The sequence below is a fragment of the Megalobrama amblycephala genome, linkage group LG2, assembly GCF_018812025.1.
Source record: "Megalobrama amblycephala isolate DHTTF-2021 linkage group LG2, ASM1881202v1, whole genome shotgun sequence".
In the NCBI taxonomy this organism is placed as follows: Eukaryota; Metazoa; Chordata; class Actinopteri; order Cypriniformes; family Xenocyprididae; genus Megalobrama; species Megalobrama amblycephala.
This window is the reverse complement of record NC_063045.1, coordinates 51,249,870-51,267,506: the sequence shown is the minus strand read 5'-3', so window position 1 is coordinate 51,267,506 and position 17,637 is coordinate 51,249,870. Positions and strand designations below refer to the sequence as shown.

Genomic DNA, 17,637 nt, shown 5'->3' with positions numbered 1-17,637 from the left:
TTGTTTATTTTTGGAACTGAAACATTACTTGAGAAGAAATAAATAAACTCAATTGTGCAATAAAAAATTGTAACACTAAAGTGATTTTATAAGACTGTCCATAGCTATTTAAAAGTTAAATACAACACACTTAGACATCAGCACTCATTATACAAACCTCAATGGTGACAATAAAAAAAATTCAGCTGCATAATTTACTCATGCCACAATGCATGCTGGGAGCCATGATTGTGTTTTGCATGCTGGCATAAAGCATGTTACCATTGCTGTGTTTCATATGCCGAATGTTGCTGTCTGTGAATGTATATGTGGCACGAATTGTGTTTTAAACAAAAATGTAACAGTGACGGTGACAATTGTACACTCAAAGGAATCAACATTCAGCATCTGAAAAGCAACAACAGGATTACAGACTGTTTTTACATTGGTTAATAAACACAGAAAAAAAGCAGATTTTTAAAACCACTTTGACGCAGTCATTCATCTGTGATTAAAACAGGCATGTAGATCAGCTTTATCAATGCAGAAATGCTTTCTAAAAACTCCTGCAATTGCTGAAAAAGAAGCAACTCAACAAAAGTCAAGGGTCAAGAGCCCAACTAAAGCAACCACCTATCTCCGTGATGACCTCAAACGAAACATTTTAAGACATCAACATCTAAACCTCTGTTAATTATCAAGAACTTCTGTAGATGTCTGACAGAAATAAAGTCTGGTTAGTAATAAGTGAAGCTGGAGTAAAATCAGATCTTGAGAGATTTAATGTCTTTTATCTTCGGTTCATCAAAGGCTTTGGCTGAAGAAAATTGTAGTTTGTGTTCTTATTTCTCTTTCTTTCGGGTTTTAAGGAACGTTTAAGGAACATCATACCAAAGTCCCTTTAAGACAAGTCATTTCACTCGGCGGCCATCTTTGAAACGCTGTTTCTATAGAAACCGCAGCTTCTAACGGCCGCTGCAGTGACTCGATGACTTTACCAATCGGCGATTGGCTCTTATTTACGCCCTGTCCCAAATGGCACAGTCCGGACTTGTGGACTTCCTCAGAGTCCACACTTTGGTGTCGTCATGTAGTCCAGACCTGTAGGGCCCTTGGCGCGAGTCCACGAGGGCGCATTGAGAGGTATTTTTGGGACAGACTCAATCTACACGCCGGAAATAACGGTCTGGTTGTTTTTTGACAGGAGCTAACATTATGTATTATTACAACTGTATACATTATTTAAATAAGCATACATTGTCTAATGCCCAGGTGGCATAAGCAAAAGCAGGCTGTGTAGTTGACATGGAGATAATATTTTGCAAAAGAAAAGAAACCTGTTCTCGGTGCTAAATATAATCCCCGAACCTGCATTACACAGCATTTCGCCACATAAATAATTATGGTAGGCTAATAAGAGATATTGATCTGGGATAAAACTGATTTAAAATCATACCTGTTTGTTATCTTATAATCCATTAGAGTAAACAAAACAAAAGTCGCAAAATGGCAGCAGCTGCGTTTGTATATAACGAGAGAGCGGGTCTGCGATGCCGGATGACATAATTAAATAACTGTACGCAAAATATTGATTTGACTGCATTTTAATATTTTATTAGCTCACCAAATGCAACACTTCCACGAGGAAAAAACGTTACTAGCAAGTGTGTAGACCTAGCAAGGGTATGCATTGACGAAACTTTCCCGCCGGAACACTTAGGCCTATGCTCACTCAGCCAGACTGGCAAAAGAACCTGCTGCATGACTAGATTTAATAGAAGAAACTGCGAAAACGCGAGTAAAACAAGCGATTATACTAACGGTTGGGCTCGAAAGTGTTCCTTATAACATGTCAAAGAAACCTAATCCATGGATACTGACATGCAGCCAGGAATCGTGTTTATATGTGCCTGATTTCGATGCCAGGGAAATACCTTTTTTTTTTTTAAATTTATTTATTTATTTATTTATTTTTTACAGTCTATGGGAAATACATAGCAAATCTGCCTGTGAACGCTTTATATAGGCTATTGGTAGGTCTAAATCGGAGTGATCACTTATATACTATATATCAGTGTTATACACTGTGTTACAAATTATTATGCAATTGACATATCAGTAAGATTTCAGTACAATAAACATTCAGATTTTAGTTTTTCTAAGAAAATGTTTGTTTGTTTATTTATCCATGTCTTTTTAGATAACTGGTATCAATCTCAGACAAAATAATTTGCCAGATCTATGGAAACCCTACTTAGAGGTTGTTCCACATTATTAAGCAAGTCACAGTTCTCATGCAATATGGGGAGGAAGAAAGATCTTTCTGAAGATGAAAAGCATAAAATGGTGCAATGTTGTGCAAAAGGTATGAAAACAACTAATATTGTGTGAAACTGAGTGGAGATTATCAAATTATCATAAGATTGATATAGAGCACAGCAGAACTCAGTCAGATAAAGGCTTATTAATTAAAGTTCCTATCAAAAAAATTAATAGTATTAAAAGGGCAGCTATAAAAAAGCCAGTGTTGAGCAGCAAACAGGTATTTGAAGCTGCTGGTGTCTCTGGAGTCTTGAGAGCCTCTCCATGCAGGCTGGCAGTTGTGCGTAAAGATGCATTTTAGACACCACTAACCAAACCTAACAAAGAGAAACATTTACAGTGGGTGTAGAAATACATTTTCAAACAGTTTTATTGCTGTGGTGTTTTTTTTGCAGCATGGGATAGTGCATAGTGCATTGTAAAAATAGTGCGTTGTACTACGCACTATCCTCCTTTTTATACCATAGCTGAAAATGGCCAGTTATGAGCTCCACATATCTTGCAAAAGTCATTTTAATACCCTCCATCTCACTTCCCAGTATTCCAGCCCAAATCATCACCCACCAGCTCCTTGCTGACGTCACAGTCTTGTTGGAACGTGGTGGCCATTCACCAACCATCCAGAAATCCATCCATTTAGACCATCCATTGTAGTACAGCATTAGCCAGTGAATAAAATTATTTAAAAATGAGTCTTCATGGATTTCTAAACCCACTGTAAATGTTTCTCTTTGTGAGCTTTGGTTTGGAGTGGCTGAAATGCATCTTTACGCACAACTGCCAGCCTGCATGGAGAGCTTCTTGAGACTCGAGAGGCACCAGCAGCTTCAAATACCTGTTTGCTGCTCAACACTGGCTTTTTTTATAGCTGCCCTTCTACAGCTGATCTTCAGAAAGATCTTTCTTCCTCCCCATATTGCATGAGAACTGTGACTTGCTTAATAATGTGGAACAACCTCTAAGTAGGGTTTCCATAGATCTGGCAAATTATTTTGTCTGAGATTGATACCAGTTATCTAAAAAGACATGGATAAATAAACGAACAAACATTTTCTTAGAAAAACTAAAATCTGAATGTTTATTGTACAGAAATCTTACTGATTTGTCTCTTGCATATTAATTTGGAACGCAGTGTGTATATCGGCATGTCCTCCAGCACTAAAACTTATATAGTTTTTGTCAGTGTTTATATAAAAACACCCAATTATGCAGAAAATAAGAAGGTAAATATTTAATTGATCTGTTGTCAACACAATAAATAACAATACAATATGGTATGATTTTACCACAAAATTCAACATTTTGACACAAAATGATAACTGCAAATCCATGTTTCCATTTGTTTCTGTGAATTGCACGATCCATTTGTTTCTCTTTTTTGTAGCTTTCGGCAGTCTGTAAAAAATATACCTCAGATTTTGTGTCAAAGCTATTTGTACAGTCAATCGCAAAGCTATTTCTCGTTTTGTATGTTTATCGCAGCATTCACGTTGAAAACCAATGCTGCTACTCTGTCTTTTTGCCACTCAGTGGGCGTAACCGCAGTCATAACGGCCGATGGTGACGTCACGTGCATACCCTCTATAGCGTGCCTCAGGGATGACGTGTTTTTGTAGGCCAACACGGAAGTTAGCGTTGTACGGGTTCCCTCGATCGAAAGCCTATGCATTTTTCCCATAGACTTTTGGAAAATCGCAAAAACACTTACACGTTTTGTCTATCAAGATAAACTTTACAAGTTAACACAACTTTTATACATTTTGAAGCCTAAATAAAGTCATAAGATATAAAAAGCTAACAGTAGGCTATAAACGGACTACAGCACACCATGGTCACGGATCAATGTCACCACCACAGCTTCCTCAAACTTTATTTAAAAAACAACTTTAATTAAAAACATGCTCGCTGATTATGATCTGCGCTGTGTATGAATGCTTATCTGCTTTTTCATGAGAAAAGCTGTCCAAATGTCTTGTTTGTCATGATGAATTCTAAAGTCCCCACCAAAGGAAGTAGTCCCTTTTAGCAACTTGTTAGCAACCGCCGTTTTTAAGACACAATAAAGGTTTAAAAAATCACAAGTGGGTTATAACTGGTGTGTTTTATGTCATAGATCAAAAAGTGAGAATATTTAGAGGCTTTGTTAGACCTTATTTCAGCGATGGAACCGGAAGTCCTAAAATGCTAACTCGCTTCCGGGTTTTGCATACAAAAACACATCATCCCTGAGGTACTCTATAATGCCACAGACTTCAGTTACCCAGATGAGCCTGTATTATCTAATTTTAGCGGTTGTTATCTAGGAATAACATACCACTGGATGGCGCAATTGACCAATCAGAATCAAGTAGTTTACAGAGCCATGTAATAAATGTGAATAAAAGCCTATATCTGTTCATCATATAAAGCAACCATGTCTCTTCAGAAGACTTACATTAAACTGCTTTGTTTTTCTAATCTTTTTAAATGTTTTGAAGCATGAGAGTCTTGAGTAAATGGAGGGACAGAATATCATTTGTGTTCCGAAGATGAACGAAAGTCTTTTGGAATGACATGAGGGTGGGGAATGGTAGAATTTTCATTTTTAGGTAAAGTAACCCTTTAAGGCTGCACAGATAAAACACACACGCATACACACACACACACACACACACACACACACACACACACACACACACACACACACACACACACACACTTCCTAAAAATATGCCCATAGCAAGTATCTATTCAAGCATCTCAGTTCAGATGCCCTCGTCAAAGCTTAAAAGTGTCTTTTCAAAGTGAAGTGAAAGCAAATGCCATTTTAATTCAAACAGATCCCCCCCCTCCCCCCCTTTTTTTTTTAGTTTGAGCACATTAACGATGTATTCCAGCCTCTGAGCCGTGACAGCACAGAGAATGTGTGTTATCTGAGCGGTGTAATGTCAACCTGTATGGTGGGAGAAGCTGACCTTGCAGTCATTCAACAAAGCAGAAGGGAAGGTGAATGACAGGCTGCTTAGAGCTGTGTACGAGGTGAAGATATTCCCTGCTTATTCCCAGCGGCCTCACATCTGTGTGGAGGCTGATAATAAGCAGGGAAGAGGAACACCTGTTCACATGACTCATGTGAGAGCTAGAGGAAGGAGCAAGGTTGGGTCCAAAGTCATAACTGGTAATCATTCAAAACTGCTGAAAATGCATAATCAGGGTCCCGGCAGACCCTGTTCAGTCTACACAATTTACGGTCTACACAATATGATGTGGTATCAATATACTGTCCTGTTTTTGAGTCAGTGATGTAAATAATAATAATAATAATAATAATAATAATAATAATAATAATAATAAATTGTATTATGTAATTTGTTATGTAAATGTTTTCTATGATGGCCATGTTTTCTATTCATGAAATGAATATTTTTTAAACAATATAATAATACTTTAAAAATATTCTTCTATTTATTGCTTTTAATAAATATTTTTAATATATGCACCATAACATCAAAAATAAATTTTAGTTACATTTTAATATATCAATAATTTCTAAACTAAAATTATTTTAGCATATGTTATATTTTAGTATAATATTATTTGTAAATTAATAAAAACAATGGTAACACTTTACAGTATTGATGTAGAGCATTTGCGAATCTTTGTTGATTTTAATTTCTACCTTCATTTCTACATTTTTAACATTAAATGTTAGCATTTGTTGATGTATTGTAACTACCATAATTTTAATAATCATTAACCAAGATTAATACATGCTGTAAAAATTGTTTTTTTTTAACCATTTAATTAACATAAATTATGTGAACATATAGAACATTATTGTATAGAACATTGTTTTGTCATTGACCCAAGGATATCACTGATATTATTCTCTACCAGGTTTTAGATGAAGTGTATATAAATGTCCGGCCAATGATCTGAATATATGCCCTTGACAACATCACTTAGTATTACTCTTATTTTCCCAGGAATAAACTGTGCATTTGTATTTTAAGTTTACAGAAGTTTAATGAAAATACAATACATTTTTATTGAATAACAAAGGTGTAAAATGATCATTTTTGACAACTCTATACAATAAGCAGAACACTTACATATCCTCTCATAATTTTTCAAACCAGTTTTAAATTAATTGAATCACATATTTTTTTATGCTGTAATGTTTCTAATTTCTCCTTGTTTGCCCTCCATCATTATTTTTCTGCAAATGCAGAACAGAAATTAAACTGACAACTTTGCAAGAGCTACAGGATGTTGCTGTGAGACAGTGTGCATGTTGAGAGATTGGCCACGTGCCCGACTCTCAGCAGTCACAATAGTCCTCAAAGAGATTCTGCAAGTGTGTGTGCTAATGTGCGTGAATGTAAATATATATAAGCTGAATATTTATGTGGTCGTATCCCGCAGACACCTGGAAGAAAGCAGCTGCTCTGGGCTCAGAGGCATACACTTGTGATTTACAAAACACGTCTGCAAAACCTTGTGCTGTACAGCTGGGGAAAAAACAACAAGTGGTGAACAGCTGCCATCACCAAAAGCACTGCTCAATGTAAGGTTCTGAGATTACACAGAAATGATATATTTTGGTCATAATGTTTTCAGGGTGAAAATACAGTCAAAACAAAAAAAAAATGTATAAACACAGAAATGTTTTTTTTTTTTCTTTTGTTCAAATACAAAACCATTCAAATGTATTTTTAAATGTTTTTGAAAAAAGTCTCTTCTGCTCACCAAGGCTGAATTTACATGGTCAAAAATACAGTAAAAACAGTAATATTGTGAAAACTGTTTACAATTTAAAATAATTGTTTTCTATTTTAATATATTTTAAAATGTAATTTATTCCTGTGATGAAACGCTGTATTTTCAGAATCATTACTCCAGTCTTCAGTGTCACATGATCTCTATGCTGATTTAGTGCTCAGAAACATTTATTATTATTATCAATGTTGAAAACAATAACTGATGCATTTTTTCATTTCAACAGAAAGTTCAAAAGGTCATCAATTATCTGAAATAGAAATCTTTTGTAACATAAATTTATTTTGTTCAATTTAATGTGTCATTGCTGAATTTAATTTTTTCTTTCTAAAAAATATATCGTATATAGTTTCTAATTTTTGAGCTGCAGCAGGGGAGATTTTCATTGAATAACAACTGAACATTTTGTTCTGTTTCTCACACAAGCCTCTGTATGACTTCAGAAGACAAAGACTTGAAATATAGTGCTCAAGTAATAATTCTTTTTTTAATTGATAGCCCATGGTTACTTTCAACTGTTATTGTATGAAATGTATTTTAAAAAAGAAATGTTCATTTTATGAACCAGACAGTTGACGGTATTGACTTCCATAGTATTTTATTTTTCCTACTATGGAAGTCAATGGCTACTGTCAACTGTCTGGTTACCAACATTCTTTATAATATCTTGTATCTAATATATCTAATATCTTGTTTTGTGTTCAACAGAAGAAAGAAACTCTTACAGGTTTGAGGGTGAATAAATGATGACAAAATGTTCATTTTTTTGGGTGAACTATCCCTTTAAGGACTGAATCGGCAATGCCAGTAAGCCCTTGAAGCAGTTACGCTTATAAAGTACTGGCCAGTCGACCACAGCAACTGCAGAGAAGCACCTGCATGTCATGCTTTGATGTCCTTTGATAATAATATTTCCCCGAAGTGGCATTTTAAATGAGGCAAAAAGCTTTATTTTTATTTTTTTTCCAAAGTGGGAAATGGTTTTGGATAATGTCATTGAAAATTCAGTATATCAAGAAGTGAATGCATTTAAAGGATCCCATTATTATGGCCTTAAACTGTTGACTGACTATCTACACACATTCATAAATATAAATTTGAGTTTTGCTCCAAGCAGTAATCCCAGACCAGCCAAATGCAGTCAAGCAGGTCAAACGTGTCACACTCGTGTTAGATAAGGCTTGGCAATATACTTCTAGTGCCTGTAGAGTTTTGTGTGTATATATCTGAGTGTGTGTGTTCGTGACTTAATGCTGATAAAAGAATAAAGATAGCTAAAACTCGTCCACCTCAACCTGTAGTGCTTTGAACACTAAAACAACACATTATGTTCATATTAGGTCATTTTTTAAATAGCCTAACAGGGTAATCTTCACTTGTAGTACTAAAAATAGCCACCAGACAGAGCAGTTGCTCAAATTATAGTGCCTTTGCTAAGACAGAACATCATGTTTTAGTATAAATAGTAGAAATTGTGGAAAAAACTTGCATGGATTATTTAATTTGTAGATAAAAGCATTGTGTCTCATTGAGTTTTCTTTATTTGAGACCTTTCGCCCTCACAGTAAATACATCAAATCATGTAGAAAATAAAAAAGACAAGACAGAAAAAAAAAGAAAAGAAAAAAAACCTGAATAACAAGTCTTTGGTACGCTAATTGCTCCCAAAAATACAATAGGATGTGGGTGTGCAGTCTCCTTGGTAACAGTGTGCAGACATTCTAGATGAGATCCATACTAGGAAAACAGGGAAAGTAAGTAGGTGAGACTGCAAGGCCGTGTCAGGTAGCACAGTGTAGCTATTGTATGACAATTCAAATTTATTCATAAATGCTGTCAGAGTCACAAGGCAGTTCTTTTTAATATTATGTCAGTTTCAAATATATAATGATGAAACTGTGAGATATCAGGAACTATTATGACAATGATTCCCAAACAGTTTTTTTTATTTTTATTATTATTTTGCTTGGTTAAACTAAAGCAGAAATTACGAATTTAAGGCTGTCAAAAGATTAAAATTATTATTATTTATTTATGTTTTTTTTTTTTAAATTTGCACATTCAGTTTAACAGTTACTTTTCAACAAAACAAAACAATATATGACGTGCAAGTCAGAATAACACCTAGACGTAATTTGCACTTCTCCACAAGCATGGATTGTTTTTCCCCCCCTATTTCCATCCTTTCAGCCATTCAAATAAATGTCAAACTTAATTCAGTTATATTACAGATTCCTCAATTTTCTTGAGTCTGACTGGAAGCTCCTTTGTGAGTCTTGTTTTTCCACCCACAATATTGATTGTCTTTAGCTTGAATATGATTAATAACTGTAGTCTACTATAATGTGAGTTAACAGGAGCACATTTCTGGTCTGGTGTTGATGAAAAGCTACTTGAGCCTTAATTTTTGATAAAGCTGTGGGGGTATATAGACCTTATGTAGCCCCGCCCCTTTTCAGTGCTGTGCTCGTTGTCTTTTGACTTCCGGCTTGTATTTCCACAGCGATCTTATGTATTTATGAATGAACTTTAAATATATCAATGCTCATGATAACTTGCATTAACTCTACAACACGTAAATCCACTTCACCAGCTAATTATTCTTCAACAGCGATGCCATAGAAATATACAGGGCTACCGCAAAAAAGGAAGTTCAAAGACAATATTCTAAAGATGGCAGCGTGCATGTTTCTCTGGAAAATAAGGTCTATATGGCAAAAAAGGATGGGAAACACTTTTTTATAGGACTGTTTTTTTTAAAAATACTTTTGAGAGAAATGTATAACAGCTAGGATCTTCTTAGTTAACAAAAACAGCATGGGCTGATTCAATTTGTTTCTCAGTCTTTTTTTTTTTTTTTTTTTTTTGTGCGCCCAGACCTCTCAAGAAAATATTCCATAATCAATATAAATATGCATTGATTTTGTTCTGCTATGAAACACCAAGAAGTAATAACAGCAGAAGCCAGTCATGCAGCATAATCATTAATGAAGTGTTTTAACGAGCAAGAGGACAGAATCTATGGTCATCAATAACATTAGTTTTACCTTGCACTGCATAGTGCACAAATTGTTCTGTGCTTTGTACTGTCCAATCGTCTTGTGATGATTGGATTGGAAAAACCCTGGTTCCACTGCCAATAGAAAGTGGAAGATGCCACCTGTCATGAAAAACCTGGAAGTATCAGGAAAGTTTAAAATTGTGATTTTCAGAAAAAGTCATGTAAATTGAATCATCCATGCAAACAAATCATCTACCTCTTGCCATTTTTTTTATCAAATTAAGAGTGGCCTATATAAGAAAAGTTACTGTGTTTGAGTTGGAGTGTTGTGGGATTTGGATGGACTGGAAAATGCTGTGCAGATTTCACAGACTAGTCTGTGAAATGCTTGTATTCCCCTGTTGTTGCTTTTTGACAGTTGGCATGCTTCTTGATGTTGTGTGCTTATTTTATTTATTTTTTCTGACTTTTTCTAACTGCAGGACTGTTAATTGTTTCTTTTTTTGTTTTGTTTTAGGAAGTGATTTCTGCTCAGAAGTGCCTTTGTGCATGCTGCGAAACTTTAATTTCTGGCTAATGACAAGCCGAGACTGTCTGATCTACCACCTGTAGTCTCTCTCTTGTAGCTGGCATTTTCAAGGTAAGTCTGCGCCTTTTAATGTTGCTTTAATCTGTATAATAACCGATTATACCTGATCAATCCAAGCAGAATGTAAAACTTTGAAGTGTTGGTGGTTCAAAATTGGCTGGATGAATGTTCAGACCCTCCCCAAAACGTATTCATTATTTGTCCTATTCGCTGTGCTGCATGTTAGCCAGAGGCTGTGGGCCGGTGACATTTTAGGACTTCTTTTTCATTATTTTATAATATTGATCTTTCCATAATAACACCCTAGCAGCCCGGCTGAACATCAAACTCTTAGAAACACCCTAGCAACCCCTAGCACACCATAGAACTGCGTAGCAACAGCCCAGAAGCAAGCCGCATACACTTTTTGCTGATAATTTTGGGTGCTTTATTACAGGTCCCGTTCTTCGTGATCCCATGTTTCAAACTTTAGTTAGTGTGTAATGTTGTTGTTAGAGTATAAATAAAATCTGTAAAATTTTAAAGCTCAAAGTTCAGTGCCAAGCGAGATATTTTATTTAACAGAAGTCGCCTACATCGAACGGCCAGTTTGGACTACATCCCTCTACTTCCTTCTTTAATGACGTCACTAAAACAGTTTTTTGACTAACCTCCGCCCACAGGAATACACAAGAGTTGCGTTTGTAGAGTGTGTTTGTCGCCATGTCGTCGAAACGCTGTTATTTTCATCCCGCAGTCCAATCACCGGGTCTGATTCCGGCTCAAATTGATAGGGTAAAATTAAAGACATGTTTACAATAACACTGAGCGCATGCATCTCCACGTTATGGTAAGAGGCGTGACTTTTCCAGGCACGGTGCGCTCAGAGCTGTCGAATCACAACACAGGAACCGCTGGCACAATCAGAACTCGTTACATATTTCTGAAGGAGGGACTTCATAGAACAAGGAAGTCATCAGCCCGTTTTTATGACAGTGGAAACAGCGGTATACAGATAAGTAAATTATGTGAAAAATACTGTGTTTTTTTACACGCGAAACATGAACACATGTTATATTGCACACTATAAACACAATCAAAGCTTCAAAAAACCACGAAAAACGGGACCTTTAAGCATTAAAATGTGTCATGATATACTGCAATTGTATTGACTCCACTCAACCGGATATTTATTAAATTATCTCCTTTTCTATTTAGCAGAAATAAGAAAATCATACAGGTTTGGAACGACATGATGAATAGTAATAGATTTTAATTTTTGGGTGAACTGCTATATACTGTATTGAACATTGCACTGTTTGTTTGCACATCCCAATTTGTAATGACTCAGCACTTGCTCAATTTTAGTTGTTCCATTTGGTGATGCTAATGGCACAGAAAATCCCTCTTCAAATTTAAAATGGACTTAAGAGAAAGGAAAACAGTTGGCTTTAATTAAAATATGTAAAACTCACTGACTCAAGCATTCATAAAACAGTACGTCAGGAGCAGAATGTCTTGTTCATAATTCAATGTGCAAATGCCTCTTTAATTTACGCTAATACCCTGGAAGACTTTTGGCTTGCTGTGCTGTTCATAAATTCAGAGTCTCGAATGTATTACAGACACGTTTGTGCTGGCCACAGGATAGAAATCTAACATTTTTAATGAGCAATTACGTTCTGTAATGGGTTGTTTTATGGTTTATTCCCAAAAGTACTGGCATTAATTTAAATCAATAGCTCATCTATGGGACTAACACATTCCTTGGTGTTTCATTGACAGGTATGCTAGTATAAGCCCAACAACTTTTAAACAAAGTTTGCAATTTCACTTTGCATCTAAACTCTCTGCTGTGAGATAAGGTCTAGTTTCTTAATAAGTAGAATAAACATAAAACAACACCAGTTGGAAAGCCCTAGTTTTTACACTTTCTATAAGCATCAGCATTATTGTGAGTTCCAAATGCAGGTGAAAACTAAACTACATATGACATCGGTTAATATTTAGACATTTAAATTGCGTTAAGGGGTTAGTTCACCCCAAAATGAAAATTCTGCCATTAATTACTTACTCTCATGTTGTTCAAAACCCGTAAGACTTCATCTTCGGAACACAAATGAAGATCTTTTTGATGACAGAATGCTGTCAGATTTCCTTCTATAAACTGCCTTTGCAACTGAAACTTTGACGCTTCAAAAAGTTAATAAAGAGATCGGAAAACGAATCCATATACATTTTCTGAAGAGAATTGATCGCTTGTTGTGATGAACAGATTTAATTTGGGCTTTTACTTGCATGTAAACTTTGATCAGCGAACATAAGCAGAAGCTAAATCGAACCTGAATGAATCACAAGAACAAATCTCTTCCGGAAGCTCAAACGTGCTGCGTAACACACGAGAATGAACCTCATTGGTTACGCAGCACATTTGAGCTTCTAGAAGATGAAAAGATCAAAAAGATCTTCATTTGTGTTCCGAAGATGATTGAAAGTCTTAAGGGTGTGGAACGACATGAGGGTGAATAATTAATGACAGAATTTTCAGTTTGGGGTGAACTAACCCTTTAATTTGTATTGCATTTTTATGTTTACATGTGAAGCAACAATAAAACACTAACAACAAGCCTCAAGGCAGTTTGTCGGCCATTTATTTTTATGTCTCTGTTTTCACATCATGCTTACAATGGTATAACGGTATAGTGGGAGACCCAAGTATTGATAGTGATGATATATTTTTTCCATTCAAAAGTTTTTAAGAAGCCATTGGTGCTAAATATCATGAAAATGCATATTTTGTTTTGGGATGTAATTCATTTAACGCACACATATAAATTACAATTGCTTACACAGAACATTGCTAACAGGTATTATTCCATTGCTTTAAATATCTGTTGTAGTTCTGCTACATTTGGTCTTTGAGGGTTAAATATCTAATATATCTGTTAGCAAGGGGATGCAGCAAAAGTGAAAATAAAGGGCTGGATCTATTTGCAAGCAGATTAATGAAAACAAAACTCAGGTAAACACTTCTCAGGGTATCAGGAAACAAAAACACGTTAAACAGAACAACCGCTATTATAAGACTAGGTCTGACAAAGAAAGTAACAAACACATGGCTATAAATACACAGGGAAACACTAGTAGCTAAACGAAATAATTAACAAGACACAGTTGGGCAAATCAAAAACCATGGCAACTAATGAACTAAGACCAAGGAAACATGAACTAACACACACACAAAAAAAAAGAAAAAAAAAAAGAAAAGAAAAACCTATGTAACAGTGCAAATCAAACACCAAAATCCAAAATCTTAAAAAAAATATCTCTTTCAGAGGATGCATTCCAAGTTATGAAGAGAACTAGGCACATCGGAATCCAATGTTAGCTTCACTTCTTGTCTCCTGAGATACCTTCATCTGATGGATTTTTGAAGGCAGCATAGATGTATCTTTCGCTGCCTTTGATATCCCACAATCCTGTGCTTTCCATTCTGTGACAGTTGAGCTAAAAAATAAAGATGGCGTCTTAAAAAAAGTTGCAGTTGGTGGTCAGTTTGTGTGTAAAATTACATTTTTGACCAATGTTTATCACTTTCAATGTCATTTCTAGTGAGAAATTACTATTGTAGTAATTAAATATTTGCATAGTTATCGCCAAAGCTCACTCTATTTTGCTGTAGATCACTAAACTGTTACGCTGCCTCAGAAGTCTGTCCGAAATCAGTTTCGTGAGGTATTTTCATGTCCAAACGCTGCCTGCAAAGTCATTGCCTGATATGGGCAACGAGGCAACAGTCAGTTGTCGGATACAGTCCACAACTTAAAACTCAAACCTTAGATAAGACGGGACAAGCATCTGATTGGTTGGGATTCTGTTGTTTTTCGCTTTCATTGTGGACAGATTAGTTGTGTATCACTTAAAACTTATTCTATGATGCTTGGAACCTGATATTTTTTGTCATATAATCCAATGATTTTAAACTTCATACCATCAATATCTCCTCATCTGTATTTGATGATTAAGTTATAATAAACATGAGCAACAGGAGTTTGGTCCAATGTGTGGGTCAGTGTGGGCGGGGCTACCTAGCGTGATATTGCAGAAATATAATAACTGACAAAATATGTTACTTGTGTAGGGGTGTAGGCATGTAGCCTGACTACGTCAGACTTCCTACTTCCGCTCAATTTCATTTCGCTTCTGTACTCAGTCTGATACAGCGTCAGAGCTTTGTGTTTGCCACCGGTCTGGAAACAGCCGGGCCAATCAACGAACAGAGGGCGGGCTGAGAGCCGTGACGTAGATGCTAAGCGCCGAGTTTTACATTGTAGGTTAGAGAAATCGAAAACCGAAACGACCGCGGAAATGGGAAACGAGACACGGGATGCAAACTTCGGGATGCATTAACTTCGCATAATCTGCAAAAGTCGTTTACAGCCATGTTCACTCCGGTATTTCGCTCACATCATCATGTGTTTACAACAGGTTTACAGTGGAAGTTCAATCATAGATTTGAGTTCGATGCATGATGTCTGTGCTTTGATGCGGCTGTACAGGCGGATAACATACGTCATAACTAAACGTATCTGATTGGCTTACGGGTAACCAATGATTTTAAACTTCAGACAAGCGTCCCCTAGCGAGAGAGAAAACACTTCTCTATTATGCCATTCCAGACTCTGTCTACGAAGCAAAGTGAAGTAGCAGAGTCTGGTATTACCAGGCTAGTAGGCATGTAGACGTATTTTAAAATTCATCTTTTTTTGGAGTGTAACTTTTTCTTTGCCTTTGACTTACCAAAGCGTACAATGTTCCCCAGTGGCAAAAAGGGGCTGTAACGGCAGAGCAGGTTAGTTATGGTACATTAGATATATCACAGCAGGAGTTTTCTACATAACGCATGGTGAAAAATCTATTAGCAATGCTGGTTAGCAATGCTGTTATGGGGGGTCTCCTGCGTGTGCCTGTGTGTTCATTGCTGCTTTGGTAGCCTGGAACACATGATTATTCGAGCCCCCTTTACTCAAAGTGACGTTCAGTGTAATCACAGCACACTCTGAGTTTTGCCCATTGTGCACTAAATTAGTAGGTTAGACACCATTGATTATATCTGTCCAACCTGAAAGCGCAACATCACATGGCTCTGTGCTGGTGTGCCATTGAACGTACCTAGCCATTGAGGGTGGATCAAAGCGCATCACGTTTTTTTTATCCGCTAGCTTAAACTTGCAGATACTTCAACCAGAGAGAACTTCAGAGAAATTGAGTTTGTCACACTGCTCCAGTCTCCTACTTCGCTCTCCTCTCCAAAATCCTTGAGTGTTCATACAGATTATATTCAGTACAAAAAGGCTGATGAATGGCACTGCAAAGTTGATCTAAGCGTTGGGTTTTAGCCGAATGGCTCATGATTCATCTGAGGTAGCGCTGATTTGGACAGCCGTTGGGTGTGCTCAGGTGTCAATGAGCATGTGTGGCATGTCACCAAGCTCATCTAGAGAGAGTCGGAGCAGATAGTGACCTGAACTGAAGGGCTGCACAACTGAGCAAATTTATTTGTGAATTATGCATATAAGAGGAAGTGTGCCACAAAAAAAAAACTGAATCCCAATCAGCCAGCTGTGCAGAAACTAAGAAAAACATCCAAGAATGCAATTTCGTTTTCCAACTTGGAATGGCAATACAATTTCCAATGCCTCTCTCTGTATCTTGCTGCTTTTCCTCCACCCGCCCCACTTCATTTCATCAAATTTACTGGTGTGAATGTTATAGTAACGGAATTTCCTCAATCACCCAGCAGCTGTAAAAAAACAATGTTGAACACAAGCCATGCTGGGCGTTAAGATATTTCACACAGCAACAGACTGGAACCGCAATAGTAATGGGCCATTTTTTTTAGCCAAGTTATTTATTTTCTGACTGTATAAGAGATTGGAAACATATCCATTGTTTCTGATTAGTTGGATAACTAGTCAGTGTAGTCAGTAGTCAGCAAGTTAATATTAATGTGTTATTGTAAGTTAACAACATTTGTGATGGGGCACTGATAAAAACTTTATAGTCTCAGCTTTTTGTTTTTATTATGATACCATAACCCTCCAACATTAATATTGTGAAACAGTAATATTGTGAAAATTTTTTACAATTTAAAATAACTGATTTCTATTTTAATATATTTTAAAATGTAATTTATTCCAGTGATCTGAAAGCTGACTCAGCATCATTACTCCAGCCTTCAGTGTCAAATGATCCTTCAGAAATCATTTAATATGTTGATTTGGTACTCAAGAAACGTTTATTATCATTATCACAGTTAAAAACAAAACAATTGTTTTGGTTATATTATTAACCATACAGTTGTTTTTTATTGGATCCTCCAATATGCAAATGAAATCTTTTTCACTATAAATAAATTCTTATGTTTAAAGGGCAATTAATCATGAATATATTTGTCCCACTTTTTTCTAAGCTCACCCTAAATAGCAAAAGAGCGTCTTGTTCAGCTCAGACATACAGCTAATAATTTTCTTGTTTTCAGCTCTTTTTTTTTTTTTTTTTTTTTTTTTAGCTCCTCTTCTCCAGAGGACATCAGTTCTACCAATAAAACCTCTTTGTTAGTGTGAACCAACCTATAGCCACCTGAATTAAATTTTCTGCTGTTTCATTCCTGTTTCACATGTCCAGAAAATTAGGTGAGATTTCTCAAGAGAACGACAATAGATGATATCTGGCAATAATAGCGTTTATGTGTTTTGTTGGCCCTGGGAAGGAGAAGTTGATTGCTTCACAGACCTTTCACTGACACCGCAGGTTCATGTTTTCATGTTTGTGCCTTAATAATCAGAAATAATGTCATTATCAGTGTTACTGTTATTATTGTGACATTTGTTTTTCTGCTGTCATCTGGTACACGTCCTTGAACGCAAATGCTAATCAGTCTGTCAATCATGTACCAGCGTTAATGAAATGGTGACCTATTTTTTTTGTGTTAGCTTGCAGAGTTGAT

At 36.1% G+C, this 17,637-nt stretch overlaps 1 long non-coding RNA gene across 1 annotated transcript; it reads left to right on the top strand.

Annotated features, from left to right (window-relative positions):
• The first annotated feature begins 947 nt into the window (after nucleotides 1-947).
• Nucleotides 948-14,092, top strand: LOC125262180. Its single transcript, XR_007183528.1, has 4 exons — nucleotides 948-1,122; nucleotides 6,706-6,847; nucleotides 10,578-10,700; nucleotides 13,964-14,092. It is a non-coding gene; the product is annotated as an uncharacterized LOC125262180 (long non-coding RNA).
• Nucleotides 14,093-17,637: the final 3,545 nt, after the last annotated feature.